Genomic DNA, 18,743 nt, shown 5'->3' with positions numbered 1-18,743 from the left:
ATTTATAAAGTTATATGTGGAAAAGGATTTTACTGTCAATGCAGAATGGGCCATATTTGGCATAATTTCCGAGGAAAGGGGTTATACATCAGGAAGCCGAAAAATACTTCTAGCAATTTCTGCGGTGGCAAAAAAAATCTATTCTGCAAATATGGACCCAGCCTGCAAGCCCCTCGAAGTCCGTTTTTAGATAAATTATACAATATTTTCCGGAAATGCCGTCTTAACACATTAGAATGTAGAGGTGATGATGACATCATTGCCTTAAATTTATTGCCCTTTCACGAACTTATTTCTGCAGATCAGTGTGAATGAGCCCTTTGTACGGTCTAAGGGATGCTATGGAGACCAGCGCGATGGAGGAGGTATAGGAACTTTATTGCAGGAACTCCAGATGGGATTCTACTCAGACAAGTGGACAGATCATCTGGCAGCAGGTAAGTATGTGTGAGTGGGTAGGTGTATGTAATAAACTTACTTGTCACAGTGTGTGTCCTGTCATTATTTAACTATTTATTTTACAGTGGTGGTATGGGTACCGCCCGTCTGCTGGCACTTGTAGTTCCACAAGTGCCAAAGGGCAGGCATGCTGGCACCTGTAGTGCCACTGTAAAATACAATAGTTTATTACTATTTAACCATTTATTAACACCATATCCAATGCTCCAGGGGTGCGGGGAAGAGCCCCGGGTTTCAGAACAAGCCTGGGGTTTTGGGAGAGGGGGGGGGGGGCCCACCTCCCCTGAGATCCCCGGCTTGGTCTGACCAGCTTGGGGTTGTAATGCTTTAGCCCCGGTGAAAGTGTCTCCAGGCTGTGGCATTACACCCTGGTCGGTTTGGTCCGGTGCTGGTTTTAAATATAGGGGTACCCTACGCAATGTTTTACCCCTATATTTAAAACCAGAACTGGCCCTGCAGCTTGGTGCTGGTTCCTAAATTGCAGTGGAACCTTACTCATTCTGTTCCCCATAATTTTAGGGACAAGGATTGGCTGACATGTCTGGGGTTGGTTAGGCTTTTTTTTTTTTGGGGGGGGGGGGGGCCCTATGTCATTTTTCATTTAACATTTTTTTTACAAGTTCAATACACAAGCAACCTTCACATATTTCATTGATATGTGGAGGCTGCTGGCTCGGGTGAGTTTTGCAGAGGGAAAACACTGCAATCACGAGTAAGTAATCTCCTCTAAACTCGCAATTTTGGGGAAAAAACTCACTTTCAGCTAAACTCACTTCTTAGTAAATTTGCGAGATTGATAAAGGAAAACTCACCCGAGTTTTGGTGAAGATAAGTGAGTTTAAAAACTAAAAAACTCGACCAAGCTCGAATCTTAGTAAATTTACCCCATAGAGTTATAGGAGGCGCGAGGTGGTTGTTTAATCACACTGTACAATCGGTGGCATTTTCAGGGTTTACAAGACTAATCAAAGAATGATATAAATGTCTCATTAATGCTCCATCTCGCACTTCTAGATTCAGGACCTTGGGGTAAATTTACTTTGTGGTCCTTTGCAAATTTTGGCAACTGGATTGAAAGGGCCAATCATTTTTAAATGAAGAACATGTCTGATTATGTATTTAATACTATTGTCTCTTTAAATCCAGTGTTTGAAAACTGCCAGTGACAGTGAAAAGCGCTGCATAGTAAATAGATTTCCAGGTGTTTGATTACACAGAATGACATAAGGGGAGAGATGAGCAGTCTTCATATGGTCCTTGTTTAAGTTCTCGGTGTATACAGTATATAGACCTTATAATCAGTACAATACTGGATTACAGGGACATTACTGGCATCTCTGCATATTTTGGGTGTCTCCCCTCAGTCACTAGCCCAGGAGAGAAGCCGAGGAAAGGACAGATGTGGTTGGAGGGTCACATTATACGCTATGATTACAGAACCCAGAGATACGGTTTATAAGTTATTAGGAGTTTACTTCCCAATCATTGTCTCATTTGTAGAAACATCTTCTAGGTGTCATTATCCAAACACATACTGTATGTACAGATCACAAACCAGCCATTCCCTATTACTTTGTGTGCGATTACTATTACTTACAGGAGGATAACACAGTAAGAATTATACTGTAACAAGAACATAAAACACATACTGTATGTACAGAACACAAACCAGCTATTCCCTATTACTTTGTGTGTAATTACTATTACTTACAGGAGGATAACACAGTAAGAATTATACTGTAACAAGAACATATAACACATACTGTATATACAGAACGCAAACCAGCCATTCCCTATTACTTTGTGAGATTATAATTGTTTATTATTTTAGTATCACCTTAATTTACTACAGGGCAATTGGAGTAGAATTCGTAAAATTCTATTACAAGCCCTAATTATCACTTATTTTTAGTAAGCAGATCGCATTACCCATAATTGTAATGGGAAATGTGATTTGGCCAAAGTTACTAAACATAAAATGTGAAAAAATACCGTGGAAAGCCCTGTGATAATAACGCCACCTGGAGATGGCGTTATCCAGGGTATCCCCTGGTTATCGGACTCCTGCTCCACTCTAACAGGGAGAGCAGAGCCTGGAGCCGACCCCAGTGATCAGCTGTGAGGTCTAAACAGACCGCATGCTGCTCTCTGCTAAAAAGAATTCTTTAAAAATAGTAAACTTATCTGAGTCCAGGGACCGGTCAGTTGATCTGCCATCTTGCGCTGGGGCCCGGTTGTCACCTGACCGGGTCCAAGTGCAGGATGGGATATCAGCTGACCGGAACAACGGAGGACATCACAGGAGCATCGGTCACCAAAGGTAAGTGTGATTAAAGGAGGGGGGTTGCGGGGGGGGGTGTCTCAATCATGGGGGGAGGGGCTTAGACAGGGGCAGGTCTTATCGACATCCAGTCGGCGCATGCATCGGCACTTATCATGGTATTTTCGCAAAAAATACCGTGACAAGTGTGCAGAGGAGATTCGCAGGGACAGAGCTTTATCGCAAGCTCTGTCCCTATAAGGAATTTATAGTAAATCCCTGTGATATTGGCAGAAATCGCAACGCAAATTCAGTCGGTAATATCACACTACAATCTGCATTCAATATGCGGATTGTAGTAAATAGAGCAGTTTATGTGTGATTACTATTACTTACAGGAGGAAAGCACAGTAAGAACAGCACAGTAAGAAGAATTATACTGTAACAAGGATATAAAACACATACTGCATGTACAGAACGCAAACCAGCCATTCCCTATTACTTTATGTGTGATTACTATTTCCAGGGCCAGATTAAGGTCTGTGGGGGCCCCTGGGCAACAAACTTGTGGGGGACCCTATATACCACCGTTTCTCATCACCCTAGGATATTTTCTTCTTTCGATTCACCTTAATGCCCCTCTTGCAATGCCCACTGTAGAAGTGCCCCTTATGCAATGTCCCCAGTAATGGTCCCCCCTATGCAGTGCTCCTTATTGCAGTGCCCCCTGTAGTAGTCCTCCCTATGCAGTGCCCCCTGTGGTAGTCCTCCCTATGCAGTGCCCCCTGTAGTAGCGCCCCTTATGCAGTGTCCCCAGTATTGGTCTTCCCTATGCAGTGCGCCTTATATAATGCCCACAGTAGTGGTCCCCCCTATACAGTGCCCCCAGTAGTTGTACCCCCTATGCATTGACCTCAGTAGTAGTCCTCCCTATGCATTGCCCTCAGTAGTAGTTCCCCCCTATGCATTGCCCCCAGTAGTAGTCCACCCCTATACATTGCCCCCAGTAGTAATCTCCCCTATGCAGTGTCCTTTATATAATGCCCCCAGTAGTATTCACCCCCAATACAGTGCCCCCAGTAGTAGCCCCCCATGCTCTGCCCCCAGTAGTAGTCCCCCCCCTTTACAGTGCCCCCACTAGTAGTCCCACATGCTCTGCCCCCAGTAGCAGTCCCCCTGGTATACAGTGCCCCAAGTAGTAGCCCCCCTATGCATTGCCCCTAGTAGCACACACCCCCTATGCAGTGCCCCCATGAAGTGGCCTCCCTAAACAGGGACGCCTGTAGTGTTCCCCTATGCAGTGACAGTGCTGCCCCACACGCACACACACAAAAAAAAAAAAAAAAAACTTACCTGAATCCCCGCTCCTGACGTGAGTCCCGGCTCTTCTGTTGCACAGATGGGAGAGACGTCAGTGTCATGACGTCTCTCCCATCATCACCAGCTGTGGGGGGGAGCCGGAAGGCGGAGGTCATGAGTGAGCTCCAGCCGGCTCCCTCAGCTGACGAAGTAGCCAATGAGAGTCTGTGACTCATCGGCTGCTGTAACATACACACAGCTGCCGCCGGCGGCTGTGTGTATGTCACTGTGTAGTGTGGCCGCACTCACTGCGCTGTCTACAATACATTAGCGGAGGGGACACTAGTGGTGGGCGCAGACAGTGCACCGCTGCTAGTAGGGGCCCCTCTGTGTGTGGGGGCCCAGGGACAACCGCCCCTGTCACGCCCCCCCCCCTTAATCCGGCTCTGACTATTACTTACAGGAGGACAGCCCAGTAAGAATTATACTGTAACAAGAACATAAAACACATACTGTATGTACAGAATACAAACCAGCTATTCCCTATTACTTTATGTGTGATTACTATTACTTACAGGAGGACAGCACAGTAAGAATTATACTGTAAAGCTGGCCACACATCTAAAGATTCTGTCCAACCAGCCAACTAGTTGATTGTATTCCTTACCAGATTTTCATTCCAACCAATCAGCAATTTGCTCCCAAACGCTGGAAAATGGACCAAAACTGTTTGAACAAATAGTTTAGTTCAAACATTTAACAAATTTGTCTGACGCCATTTTCATCTGTTTTCTGGCATTTAGGAGCAAATTGCTGATCAGTTATTCCTAAATGTTACCAGATTTTCATTCCAACCAATCAACTAGTTGACTGGTTGGATGTAAGTTGGTCTAGTATGTGGCCAGCTTAACAAGAACATATAACACATACTGTATGTACAGAACACAAACCAGCCATTCCCTATTACTTTGTGTGCGATTACTATTACTTACAGGAGGATAACACAGTAAGAATTATACTGTAACAAGAACATATAACAGATACTGTATGTACAGAACACAAACCAGCCATTCTCTATTACTTTGTGTGCGATTACTATTACTTACAGGAGGATAACACAGTAAGAATTATACTGTAACAAGAACATATAACAGATACTGTATGTACAGAACACAAACCAGCCATTCCCTATTACTTTGTGTGCGATTACTATTTCTTACAGGAGGACAGCACAGTAAGAATTATACTGTAACAAGAACATATAACACATACTGTATGTACAGAACACAAACCAGCCATTCCCTATTACTTTGTGTGTAATTACTATTACTTACAGGAGGACAGCACAGTAAGAATTATATTGTAACAAGAACATAAAACACAACCAGTAAAACAAGAAGTTATTCTGCTGAACTCTGTGACCAGAGACAGCTGCTCACCTGTCTGATGGCTCTGAGCGATGTGACTTCCACCCGCTGCTCCCAACACTTAAGAAAAGATTAAACCCCCTCAGGAATTGGCAGAAGAACAGTACAGAATGTATAATATCCAAATTATATGCACACATCAACCCAACAATGACTCACCAGTAGCTGTGTGTATGTACAACGTGGCCAGCAGCTCTTAAAGTCAGACACCAGCCGGGGGCCCTACCAACCCATGTATGTACAGTACCTACCCATGTATGTACAGTACCTACCCATGTATGTACAGTACCTACCCATGTATGTACAGTACCTACCCATGTATGTACAGTACCTACCCATGTATGTACAGTACCTACCCATTTCTTGACTGTGTGTGTCTGTGTGAGATAGAATGATAGATATGAGATAGATAGATATATAGAGACAGATAGATAGATATTAGATAGATAATTAGATAGATATGAGATAGATAGAAATATATATATATATATATATATATATATATATATAGATAGATTGATATGAGCTAGATAGACAGATATTAGATAGATAGATAGATAATGAGATACATAGATGATAGATAGATAGATAGATAGATAGACAGATATATAAAAATGGGGAAAAGGGAAATGTGGAAAAATCACAGCACTGACCAAGTTGATAATGAGATTATTCTATAATATAATATTAGGACTAACTTATTAAATCAATATGGCTACAGTAAGCTAGATGAGTGGTGGTGCTACTTAGAGTTAAGAATAATCTAGGAAAAAGGATGTTTGGTTGTGAGGGAACCAAACTAAAAGAACTCTATGTACAGTAGGTGCACTCACGATTATGCAGAAGATGAGGTATCAATGATCTAAAACATAACTGTTAATGTGTACAATATTTATAAAAAGGACTAACAAGACTAAACCAACAGACAATATGTCAATGACATGGGATGCTATGTCATAGAACGTGAATGAATATCAATATATTCAAAGTGTCTGTAAATACCACCACAGACTATAACAGGCAAAATATAAAAACATTAATAACACACAATACAACATTGAACATGTAATAAAAAATGCCAGGAGTAGATAGCAGAATCAGACAACCTATATACACTTAAAGGTCAAACGTGTCTGAATTGTAGTATTACACCAGTATGTATCACTGATAAGGAGAAAGAAGCAAATAGTCAGGAAATGACAGATTACTTCCAGACTCTGCTGCTTATTCTCTTACTGAATGCAGAGGAGAAAAAGTGAGAGATCTGACAGAGCACTTATCCCTTGAAACAACAGTCATCTGTGATTCCCTTCATAAGCCCTAATCTCTGCTATTATATGTCTTGCCTATAGGTATAGGACAAAAATAATGTCTGGATGGTAATGCTACAGCAGTATGTATCACTGATGAGGAGAGAAAAGCAAAAAATCAGGAAATGACAGATTGCTGACAGACTCTGCTGCTTATTCTCTTGCTGAATGCAGAGGAGAAAAAGTGAGAGATCTGACAGAGCACTTATCCCTTGTAACAGTCAGCTGTGATTCCCTTCATAAGCCCTAATGTCTGCTGTTATTTGTCTTGCCTTCAGGTATAGGACAAAATAATGAGGAAAAATAGGCTGGTATGGAAATCACAGGGAGGGTATAGAATTGAAAGTGCCTGAACAGAAAACAATAAATAGACAAAAATCTCATAAGTAGGTCAGGAGAACAGAATTACACAATAATATGTATGTTCTTACCAAAATTTAATATTTGAGATACAATTGCTCAAGAATAGTAGTTTATATCACAAGACTGTAACAATGTATAAAATGAAATAAAGGTGCACAGAGATACCGAATCATAGTTTAAACAGTGTTTAGTCACTTTTATAGCAAGGTGATTCATGCATAGTCATAGTATCTTTTTGAAACATCAGAAAATATTTCTCATATATGCATCTGTTCGATTAGTAATTTGTTGAGAAAAAAATAGTTGTTTATAGTAGCAGTTGATTACAATCTTAATGTAGTACGTTAGCAGAGACTGAACATATGTAACAAGGTGATTATACACTGTCTATTATCATGAGTCTCCGGAGCACAGACAATATTTGATCATGTATGCATCTATCTGATTGATATACAAAGATTATAATTAGTCATTTCAACAAGGTGCTATGGATGTCTGTTAGATTTATAATAGTACGTATAAGAGTACGTATTCAAGTCAGTGCCAGCAGGAAGAAATAGTACCTGAACGCCTTTTATAGTAATTGCTGTAATAGCGCGGTCATCACACACATAAATGCTAAAAGGACAGCACTGAAAATAGTCAGTATATAAATACAAAAAACCTGGTGTTGGGGTGTCCCGTACTGCGCAGCCACGGGGCACCCGGAGGATTCATCCGACGCGCGTTTCGACTGACGAGGCTTGTTCACGGGAAGTGGCTCAGGGTCCTTCCATATATCAGTATATATTCATTGTAACAGTGAGTCAGGAAGGCCCTTTATCTGACAGGCAGAGGTATTATCCTGTCAGCAGAAGGAGAGCAAGTAGGAAGGATAGCGTTTTGATTAGTATCAAGTGGACACTTCATGTAAAACAGGTGTCCTCATCTCGTATAGGAATAGACAGGGTGTAAAATAGATAGCGGCAATAATTATAAATGGGGAGACCCAGTAATGCTCTCAGATATTAGAAAATATTAGGCAGTAGAAATGATAAATAGTAACATTTACATTATATTAATATTATAAAGAAAAGGAATCATATGTATTACTTACCACAAACTGTACTGGTGTTAAAGGGTGTAGTGTCTATACAAAAATAAGAGAAATAATTCAAATTAAAATAAATATATATACGAATAAAATTAAATACAGTAAAATATGAAATTAGTAAATTAATTGAGAAATATACATCAGTGAAACAGTAACCTTAATCTGGAAAGGCGTTGTAAAGATGTGAGTGTATTAGAGAATTATATCTATATAGTGTGTGTATATTCAGGTATTGTGATATCGACCACAGTAATGAAAAGGTGAAATGAGATAAATGCAAGGAGGAGATAATCTCCTAAGTGGAAAATACTGAATAACTACTGACCTTTAAGTGAATAAAAAATACATCTTATCCGATTGTAAGAGCATATGAAAAATGCAATAGCAGAGTTACACAAATAATAACAGATGGTCCTTTTGGACAAATCCTAAATACAGTGGGACAAAAAAAGTGTTTGGACAGCCACCGATTGTGCAAGTTGTTGCATTTTTAAAGATGAGAGAATTCTGTAATTTCCATCATAGGTACAATTTAACGGTGAGAGACAGAATCAGAACAAAAAATTCTGGAAATCACATTGTATGATTTTTAAACAATTTGTATATTCTTGCGGAAAATAAATATTTGGACACCTACCAACCAGCAAGAATTCTGGCTTTAACAGACTTGTTACTTCTTTAGGAAGCTCATCTATCCTCCACTCGTTACCTGTATTAATGGCACCTGTTTGAACTGGTTAACTGTATAAAAGACACCTGTCCACACCCTCAAACAGTCAGACTACACCCTCTCCACCATGGCCAAGACCAGAGAGCTGTCTAAGGACACCAGTGACAAAATTGTAAACCTGCACAAGGCTGGGATGAGCTACTCCACAATAGGCAAGCAGCTTGGTGAGAAGAGATCAACTGTTGGTGCAATTATTAAAAAAATGGAAGAAATACAAGATCACTGACAATCTCCCTCAACCAGGGGCTCCATGCAAGATCTCACCTCATGGAGTATCAATGATCTTGAGAACGGTGAGGGATCTGACCAAAACTAAATTGGGGGACCTGGTCAATGACCTCAAGAGAGCTGGGACCACAGTCACAAAGGTTACCATTAGTAACACACTACGTCGTCATGGATTCAAATGCTGCAGCACCCGAAAGGTCCCCTTGCTTAAGCCAGCACATGTCCAGGCCAGTCTAAAGTTTGCCCGTGATCATCTGGATGATCCAGAGGAGGATTGGGAGAATGTCATGTGGTCAGATGAGACCAAAAGAGAACTTTTTGGTATAAACTCCACACACCGTGTTTGGAGGGAGAAGAATAATGAGTGGCATCCTAAAAACACCATACCCACTGTGAAGCATGGGGGTGGGAACATCATGCTTTGGGGATGCTTTTCAGCAAAGGGGACAGAACGACTGATCCATATTACGGAGAGGATGAATATGGACATGTATCATGACATTTTGGTGAAAAACCTCCTTCCCTCAGTAAGAGCATTGAAGATTCAACGTGGCTGGGTCTTCCAGCATGACACCACCCGGACAACTAAAGTCTCACACTCCATGTGACTTCCTCACATATAAAACTATCTACAACTCTTATCATACTTCTCTGGACACTGCCAAACAAACATATTTCCAATCTCTTATCTCAGCTCAAGCCTCGGACCCCAAGTGACTTTTTAATACATTTAAACTGCTTCTTACCCCTCCCTCACCCAAGCTACCTGCTACTATCTGTGCACAAGATCTTGCTTCCTATTGCAAGGACAAGATTGATAATATCCAAAATTAAATGGTATGTTCTTCCTCAGCTAGTGACCTACTCAATTCTCTACCTGAACCCTCTGGCACATTCTCTTCATTTGACCCCAAAAATGAAGATGAAGTATCTACACTCTTCTCATCCTCCTACTCTATTACCTTTCCTCTAGATCCTATACCCTCACAAATAAGTAAAGCTCTGTCTCCTGTACTCATCCCAATCCTAACTAAAATCTGTAATCTCTCTCTCTCTACTGGCATCTTTCCATCACTGTACAAGCATGCAGTGATTACTCCCATTCTAAAAAAAAAAAATTCTGACCCTAACACTCTCTCAAATTACCGTCCTATCTCCCAGCTCCCATGCCCCTCCAAGCTACTGGTTAGACTTGTCTACACCCGCCTCACACACTTTCTTAACACCCACAACTTATTGGACTCACTTCAGTCTGGCTTTCGTTCCCAGCACCACAGAGACAGCACTGACTAAGGTAGTAAATGATCTCGTCATTGCCAAGGCTAAAGGCCATTACTAACTCCTAATTCTTCTAGATCTCTCTGCTGCTTTTGACACTGCTGACCACTCGCATCTCATACACATTACAATCCCTAGGTCTTAAGGACACAGCTCTTTCTTGGTTCTCTTCCTACCTATCTGATCGCTCTTTTTCTGTTTGTTTTCCTGATTCTGCCTCCTCTTCACTACCTCTATCAGTTGGAGTACAGCAAGGCTCTGTCTTAGGTCCTTTTCTATTCTCAATCTATACCACCTTTCTTGGCAAACTAATCTGCTCTTTTGGATTTCAGTACCATCTGTATGCAGATGTTACTCAAATCTACCTATCCTCTCCAGATTTATCACCATCTGTATTGGTCCGTGTCACTGAATATATTTCTGCCATTTCATCTTGGATGTCATCTCGCCACCTGAAAATTAATATTTCTAAAACAGAATTAAATTATATTTTCACCAGCCAATAACAGTTACCAATCTGATCTCTTTATCACTGTTGATAACTCAACAATCCACCCCACCCCACAAGCTCGCTGCCTTGGTGTCATCCTTGACTCTGAACTGTCCTTTGTTCCCCACATTCAATCTGTCTCAAAATCATGTTACATACATCTAAAAAAAATATACAAAATTCAACCATATCTCACACAAGACACTGCAAAAACTACAATCCATGCACTCATTATTTCCCGCATTGTCTATTGCAATAGTCTCCTTACTGGTCTTCCCAAAAACAGGTTATCGCCATTACAATCCATTATGAATGCAGCTGTGAGGCTCATCTTCCTTGCCAAATGTTCATCGTCTGCTGCCCCACTCTGTCAGTCCCTCCATTGGTTGCCGGTTTTCTGCCATATTCAATAAAATTTACTTACTTACTTACTATGCCTTACCATGCACAATAAGACTTACCTCTAGTCTTCAATCCTTCAAGCATTCCCTGAAAACTCACCTCTTCAGACAAGCTTATCAGATTCCAGAACTGACCACAACCTGTATAGCTCTCATGTCTTATTACATCCCCTCTCACAGTCCACACAACCTCACATATTGTCTTTCTTTCACATACTCCTGACATTTGTCCGACATTCCTGTGTGACTGGATCATGCAGCCCACCAAGAAACTCTGCATTCTGGCCAGACCAAATTGCAATATATAGCACCTATCATTGTGTATCAATGCCTAATTCACTATAGATTGTAAGCTTCCGAGCAGGGCCCTCTTACCTCTGTCTATCTGTTATTACCCTGTTTTGTTCTATAAATGTTTCCAATTGTAAAGCACAACGGAATATGCTGCGCTATATAAGAAACTTAATAAATAAAAAGGAGTGGCTCCGTAAGAAGCATTTTAAAGGTCCTGGATTGGCCAAGCCAGTCTCCAGACCTCAAACCAATAGAAAATCTGTGTAGGGAGATGAAAGTCCGTGTTGCCCGGTGACAGCCCCCAAACATGACACATCTAGAGAAGATCTGCATTGAAGAGTGGGCCAAAATACCTGCTGCAGTGTGTGCAAACCTGGTCAAGAACTACAGGAAACATTTGACCTCTGTAATTGCCAACCGAGGTTACTTTGCAAAGTATTGAGTTTAACTTTTTGATTGTCCAAGTATTTTTTTTACGCAAGAATATACAAATAAATTGTTTAAAAATCATACGTGATTTCTGAAATTTGTTTATTCTGATTCAGTCTCACAGTTAAAGTGTACCTATGATGGAAATTACAGACCTCTCTCATCTTTTAAACTGCAACAACTTGCACAATCGGTGGCTGTCCAAATAATTTTTTGCCCCACTGTATATTCTAGTGGTCCAAATACTGGTATAGTGATAATTATAAAAATTACACTAAATATTGCACTAGAAACAAATATTACTTATAAGTGAATGACTGTATCTGAATGAAATGAAGGTAAGTATTATCCCAATAACATTTAATTCAAGTGGATCTCCAATACAAAAAAAAGGGGGGAAAAGGGGGGGGGAGAAAGGGGGAGAAGGGGGAGGGCCTCGTTTAAATTAGGAAAACTACAGAACACACATGGAAGATAATATCAGTTATTTAGATTAGGAAAGGAGCATAGCTATTATATTCATTGAGTCCTTTGGGAGCCAAAGTTCCCAAACGGAAGATCCATTCAGTTTCTTTTCTAAGCAAGTTCAAATCACCTCCTCTAATGCCCATGTGGATTCTTTCAAGGCCAAAAGCTTTTAGAGACTGAGGGTTTCACTGTGTTTATGCAGAAAATGCCTAGCAACTGAGGAAATCTTCCTCATTTTGGCCTGGTCAGAGCTGGCATTTCGGATATTGCCTATATGCTCTAAAATGAGCAGTTTGAAATCTCTTGTGGTCATCCCGACATATCTCTGTCCGCAATCGCATTGAAAGCAATAGACTACTCCGATGGCTTTACAATTAAGAAAGCTCCATATCTTAATAGGATTCCCATATTTGTCTTTTACTGAGTTGGTCTTCGGTATATAAGTGCAGGCCTTACAACTACCACATGGGTAGGTACCAGTAAGTTTAAACTTCTTCTTTCTTGAGTCACTCATAATGACTATGAACTAGATCTTTAAGGTTTCTTGCCCTCCAGCTCATTGATACCTGTGTACCCAGATGTTGTTGTAGAGTTGAATCCGATTGCAAAATGTGCCAGTGGTTTTGTATGATTTTCTTCAATTCTTGCCACCAACTGCAATAATTGGCGACAAATCTGATCTCTTGGGTATCTTCGGGGTTCTTTCTTATGGGAAAAACCAGTCTCTCTTGTAGATTTTGAAGCCATGAACTTAGCTTTCTTAAGCAGACAATTGCTGTAGCCTCTTCTGGATAGTCGAAGTGCCAGTTCCTGACTGTGTATTTCAAAGGTCTCATCATCAAAACAATTACGTCTAAGATGGAGGAACTCCCCTTTGGGTAAGTTCATGATGGTGGGAGGAGAGTGATAGCTTTCTTTATGCAGGAGACTGTTAGTTGCAGTCTTTTTCCTATGGAGATCAGTTATTATGTCCCCACTATCATTTTTAAAGATTTTAAGATCCAAGATGGTGATGCATTCACTGCTCATCTCCCAAGTTAGTTTCAAGTTGAGAGAGTTACGGTTGAGAATTTGTACAAATTCAAGGAATTCATTCTCACTACCAATCCATATAATCAAAATATCATCGTAGCGTAGCCATTGTTCAACATATTTTGTATACTTGTCATGATGTTCAGCAAAAACCATCTCTCTTTCCCACCAACCTAAATACAGGTTGGCATAGGTCGGGGCTCTACGCCCATCGCTGTGCCCCTGGTCTGCAAATAGAACTTGTTTTGAAATGTGAAGTAAATCCTATGTAGGATAAACCGAAGTAGATCAATTAGGAATCCCAAAAATTCACTCTTATCTCTCATCTCCAGGAAGAATTTCACTGCTTGTATACCATCCTGTTGGTCAATGGATTTATATAGTGATTCAATATGCACCAAGATTAGCAGATGGTGATCCTCCATTTTGATGTCATGCAATTTTTGGAGGACATCGGTTGTATCTCTGAGATACGATGTCAGAACAAATTCCCTGAGGTGAGTATCCACAAATTGGCTTGCCTGTTCAGTAAGGCTGCTGATACCTGCCACAATTAGCCTTCTAGGAGGATTCACTGTGTCTTTGTGTATTTTAGGTAAAATATAAAACATTGTTACTTTTGGGTTTGTTACTTGGAGGAGCTTAAAATTCTTGTTCATCTATGATCCCTCTTTTCAAGCCATCATTGATCAATCTATTATAGACTAGGAGGAAGTTGTCTGTAGGATTGAACATGAGTAGCTGGTATCAGGAAGTGTCCAGTAGTTGTCTCATGACTTCCATGATATATGCTTCCCTGGGCCATAGTACTATGTTGCCACCCTTGTCTAAGTGTTTCATGACAACATGGTTCCATTTTTTCATTTCCTCAAGAGCATTTCTCTCTTGCTGAGTTATATTCTGCTGAGAATATTGTGATTGGCTATGTCTGTGGAGGAATTCATCCAGGACCTTGGATACTAATTCCTTGAAAATATGAACTGCTGGGGAAATATTATCTTAAGGGAAAAAAGAAGATTTTTATTTCACTTGAGTCTAGTAAGATTCATTGTTGTTGTCAAAGTAGGATTTGTAGGGGTCATTCCCTCTGCTAACTCTTCCAGAATACCCAATGCTTCCAGATCTTGTACAGTATCTAGGCATACAATGCCCCCCAGGGGTTCATTATCCAGTAACCCAGCATCAGTATTGTTGGTAAAGAATTTCTTAAGGAGCAATTTTCTCCCAAACAGCTGGAGATCATTTTCCCGTGCAAATCTGTTAAAGTAAATAGTTGGAGAAAAACTAAGAACCTTTTTTAGGAGTGAAATTTGTGCTTCCATCAAAAATCTGATCGGATAAACTGATGACCTCTTGATCATCCTCCTTAAATGTTACCTCCTTTTGTTGATAGACAGATATGAGATAGATAGATATTAGATAGGTAGATAAAGAAATTGCCTGACTGGCACTCCTGTGTTACCTTCATTAATAACTGCATCTGGTGCATCCTTTTTACCTCTCACCGATGTGAGGGACAAATATTCAGTTTATGCAATCAGGTGGCACTCGGGACATCTTGTGTAAATAGATATCAATGTTTCAGAACTTTAATTTGTTCTTTTGTCAGGATATCCTGATGAAAGAACAAATTAAAGTTCTGAAATGTTGATAGTTATCCATAGCGGGTCTTGACATTCATTTACACAAGATGTTCCGAGTGCCACCTGATTGGATAGATAGATAGCTAGATAGATAGATAGGAGATAGATAGAGATAGATAATAGATAGAAATATTAAAGACAATGAAAGAGGGTACTCACCATTTCTCTTCATAAACAAAATTTTGTTTGTTCCACTTGGTTGGTGTGTGAGGTGCTTTGTGCCTTGAAAAGGGTCTGGCATGGGACCGAATCATCGGCTAATATAATGTATACTAGTGGCATGTAGTTTATAAATCACACTATTTGTGTATGAAGAGAAATGTTGAGAATCCTTTCACCTTTAATATTTAAGTAAGCTATAGACTACACATTGCTATATGATGGTGCAGTGAGTGTGGGCTTACAGTACTTACAGATGTGCGCTGACCCCTGTGTTTTGGTTTTGAATCTGGATATTTGTTTTTTTTAAAATAGATAAAAGGTATTTAAGAAAGCCCAAATCATGTAATTTATGCAATCCAAAGCCCGAAATTCGGATTTGAAATCTGAAATCCGAACCATGAAAGAATCAGAACTGCGACTCAGATTTTCCCGGATTTCATCAGGACATCAGAACCGCAACTTTGATTTACCCAGATTCATGAAATTCAGGTGGATTCGAATTTTTGGAGAACTGAACCGCACATCTCTAGCAGCAATGTTAGAGATGTGCTCTGCCCCCAGTTTCTTGGTTTTGGTTCTAATTCGTAATTGGGTTTTGGTTCTGTATTTTTTTTTAAATATATTAAAAAACTAAAATTACATCCTTTGGGACTGTATTTGTTCCTACAGTATGATTAACCTCAATAAGATTACCTTCCAGACAATTTTGACCACCTCACAGCTCACAATATTGTTCTCACTTGTTTTCAGCAATATAGGCCAAAGGCTGCAGCGAGCTACTAACTAAACTACAGTAAGTGGCAGAGCAGCAGCACAACCGCTTAAAAGAATATAGGACATCTATGAAACATTGCCACACAGCAGTGGCAGACAGGATGGAGGTTTAATAAACTATAAAAATGTCAGGCAGCAATGCCCCAAACAGCGCATAATGCAAAGAAAAGAGGTGCAAGATGAGATTGTTCTTGGGCCCTTCCACCCACCCTGATGTTGTATATTAAACAGGACATTCACAGTTTAATAAACCAATCACTTCAGCGACAGGGACTGCCAATTGTGGCTGAAGTGATTTGGTTTGTTTGGCCCCCACAAAACCAGCTACCAATGGGCAGCTGCAATGATCTCTATGTACACAAAGTGGCTCTACAGAGGCAAGATGTCATCGCCATTATCATCCTCACCCTCATCAGTGTGTACATCATTGTCACACAATATTAATTCGTCCCCACTTGGAATCCACCAATACAGATGCCTCTGGACTTTGACGTAAATGCCAGTAAAAGTCTTAGTCATGGAATTTGTAATTCATTTTGTTGAACATAATATTTTCCATATTTTGAGGAAGAAGCCTCCTATGCCGATTGCTGGCAAGGTTCCAGGATGTGCTGAAAACTTTCTGAGTACACACTGGAGGGTGGGAAGCTCAAGTAGAGCAAAGCCAGTTTGTGCAAGGGGCCCCAAATTACCTTTTTTTCCTGCCAGTAGTCACTATCTGACATGCCAATTTGGATGCTTTTCTTTCTTTTAGACCCAACCCGATGTCAAAATATGTTCACTCATCTACATCACCAGTGGATCTCTTAGGAAAGCATTTTTCCTGGTAGCCACAGTTTCCAGAGAAACTTAAGGAGAAGACATTGCCATCTTGCAAGCCGCTTGAGCTGACAACTTGCTCGACAAGAGCACTTTGCATCTTTTAAGATTTTTGTCCATTGTAAAGAAAGATGTATGACTTAAACTTAGGATCAAGCACTGTTGCCAAAAAATATTGATCCGATTTTAAGATGCTGACAACCCTAAAGGTGCCCACGCACATAACGATATTTTACCCGATCTGGCCGATTCTGATGCATTGGAATGACAGATCTTGTAAAATATGCCAAAATGTGAGGAAATCGTGAGTCCCCACTCATGATCACAATGAAATGCGCGTCCCTGCTGGTCACACATCGCATTGTCAGATGTGCTGTGCAGTAGGGCAGATCTGACAATCTAGGATACAATACACAGTGAATAGTCTGCATGCAGAGAGATCATTTGAAGATTGGACACCAAATTGTGTGCATATCGTGTGCAGATCATGTGCAGAGCTCCCGGGGAGAGTTTCAAGGGAAATTGTACATAAATCGTACACATCAGCTGATCGTGTGCACATCGGTATGTGTGGGCACCTTTAGACCTTTTAAAAGGATAAAATGGACTTGATCTACAAATCCGACATACCTAGCAGAATTGCTTTGTTTCACCTCCTTCAATTTCTCAAGCTGCTTTTCCAAAAAAACCCTCCAAAGGCAGTGCTGTTGAACAGGTGTTTTATTACCCAGTACTAAAATATATATAAAATAATAATTAAAACACAGCATACCATATACACCAGCCAGTATAAAGTTCAATAATACACAATGTCAAACAATATTAAAATAACACAAGTAAATCCACTGTAGTGTCACTGAATAGTAAAGCACAGATTTGTTCACTCCACATACTACCTGGTTCACTGTAAGTCAAAGTCCACATACTTACTGGTTCCTATTTACAGGGTGGCCCATAAGTGAGGAAACATCCTTATAAAAGGAAATGAGTAGGAAATATTAATTTAGTTACACATATAATATGGGAGTGGGAGAAAACTTTCAGGGTATATCACCAGTATGGTGGCCATCTTGAAGTTGGCCATCTTGGATGCAACTCTAATTTTTTAATTGGTAAGGTAGTTATGCGACCTATCAAAGTTGCATCCAAGATGGCCAACTTCAAGATGGCCACCATATTGGTGACATACCCTAAAAAGCTTTCCCCCACTCCCACATCATAGATGTAGACACTGGATTAATATTTCTTTACTCATTTCCTTTTTATAAGGGTGTTTCCACACATATGGACCACACTGTATATTGCGCCATTGGGTTCCACATGTCAGGGAAGCTGGGTCTTGTGTTCCTGGGAGAACTTCTGGCCTGTGTTAGTAGAGGTGTTGATATGCTGGATGCTGGGTGGTTGAATATAAGTATTCCTCATGTAATTCATGGAGTAATCAGACCGGTGAGAGGGGTTGGCTAATACCCAGAACAGGGGTGCGGAGTGTAACAAGCCAGCGGTCTTTACTAGGGACTTCAGCAAAGAAGTTTTGACTTTCCTGCCACCGCCACGCAGGTTGTATCCCCCTAACTGGGTTCCACTAAGACTCGACTGTATAGGAGGAGACTAGAGAGAACAGTGAGTTTTGGTAGGAATTGATGATGCAGAACTCTAGGCTGGAACCGATGGTATGGTTAATCAGCTGAAACCGACGTGAATGGAATATCGGCTGGGACCAATGTAATTGAGATATCAGCTGGAGCGATGTTGTGGAAATATGGGCTGGGACACATGTAGTA

The 18,743-nt window shown here is 40.5% G+C and overlaps 1 protein-coding gene across 3 annotated transcripts in view; it reads right to left on the bottom strand.

The window, feature by feature from the left end:
• Positions 1-18,743, bottom strand: part of LOC148430836 (pancreatic lipase-related protein 2-like) — a 167,456-nt gene that overhangs the window by 135,363 nt on the left and 13,350 nt on the right. The window contains exons 2-5 of one of the 3 annotated variants that reach the window (XM_088466440.1): positions 17,590-17,692; positions 8,215-8,247; positions 7,783-7,962; positions 5,458-5,505 (exon numbers count right to left, since the gene is read on the bottom strand). The gene's annotated coding sequence lies outside the window, so the exon portion shown is untranslated. The remainder of the gene's footprint in view (positions 1-5,457; positions 5,506-7,782; positions 7,963-8,214; positions 8,248-17,589; positions 17,693-18,743) is intronic. The other 2 variants (XM_088466439.1, XM_088466441.1) reach the window with 2 other exon arrangements.

This window comes from Taudactylus pleione, unplaced genomic scaffold (assembly GCF_031769625.1).
Source record: "Taudactylus pleione unplaced genomic scaffold, aTauple2 ptg003137l, whole genome shotgun sequence".
Lineage (NCBI taxonomy): Eukaryota > Metazoa > Chordata > Amphibia > Anura > Myobatrachidae > Taudactylus > Taudactylus pleione.
The sequence above is the reverse complement of the archived record's forward strand: the minus strand, read 5'-3'. Positions and strand labels throughout refer to the sequence as shown.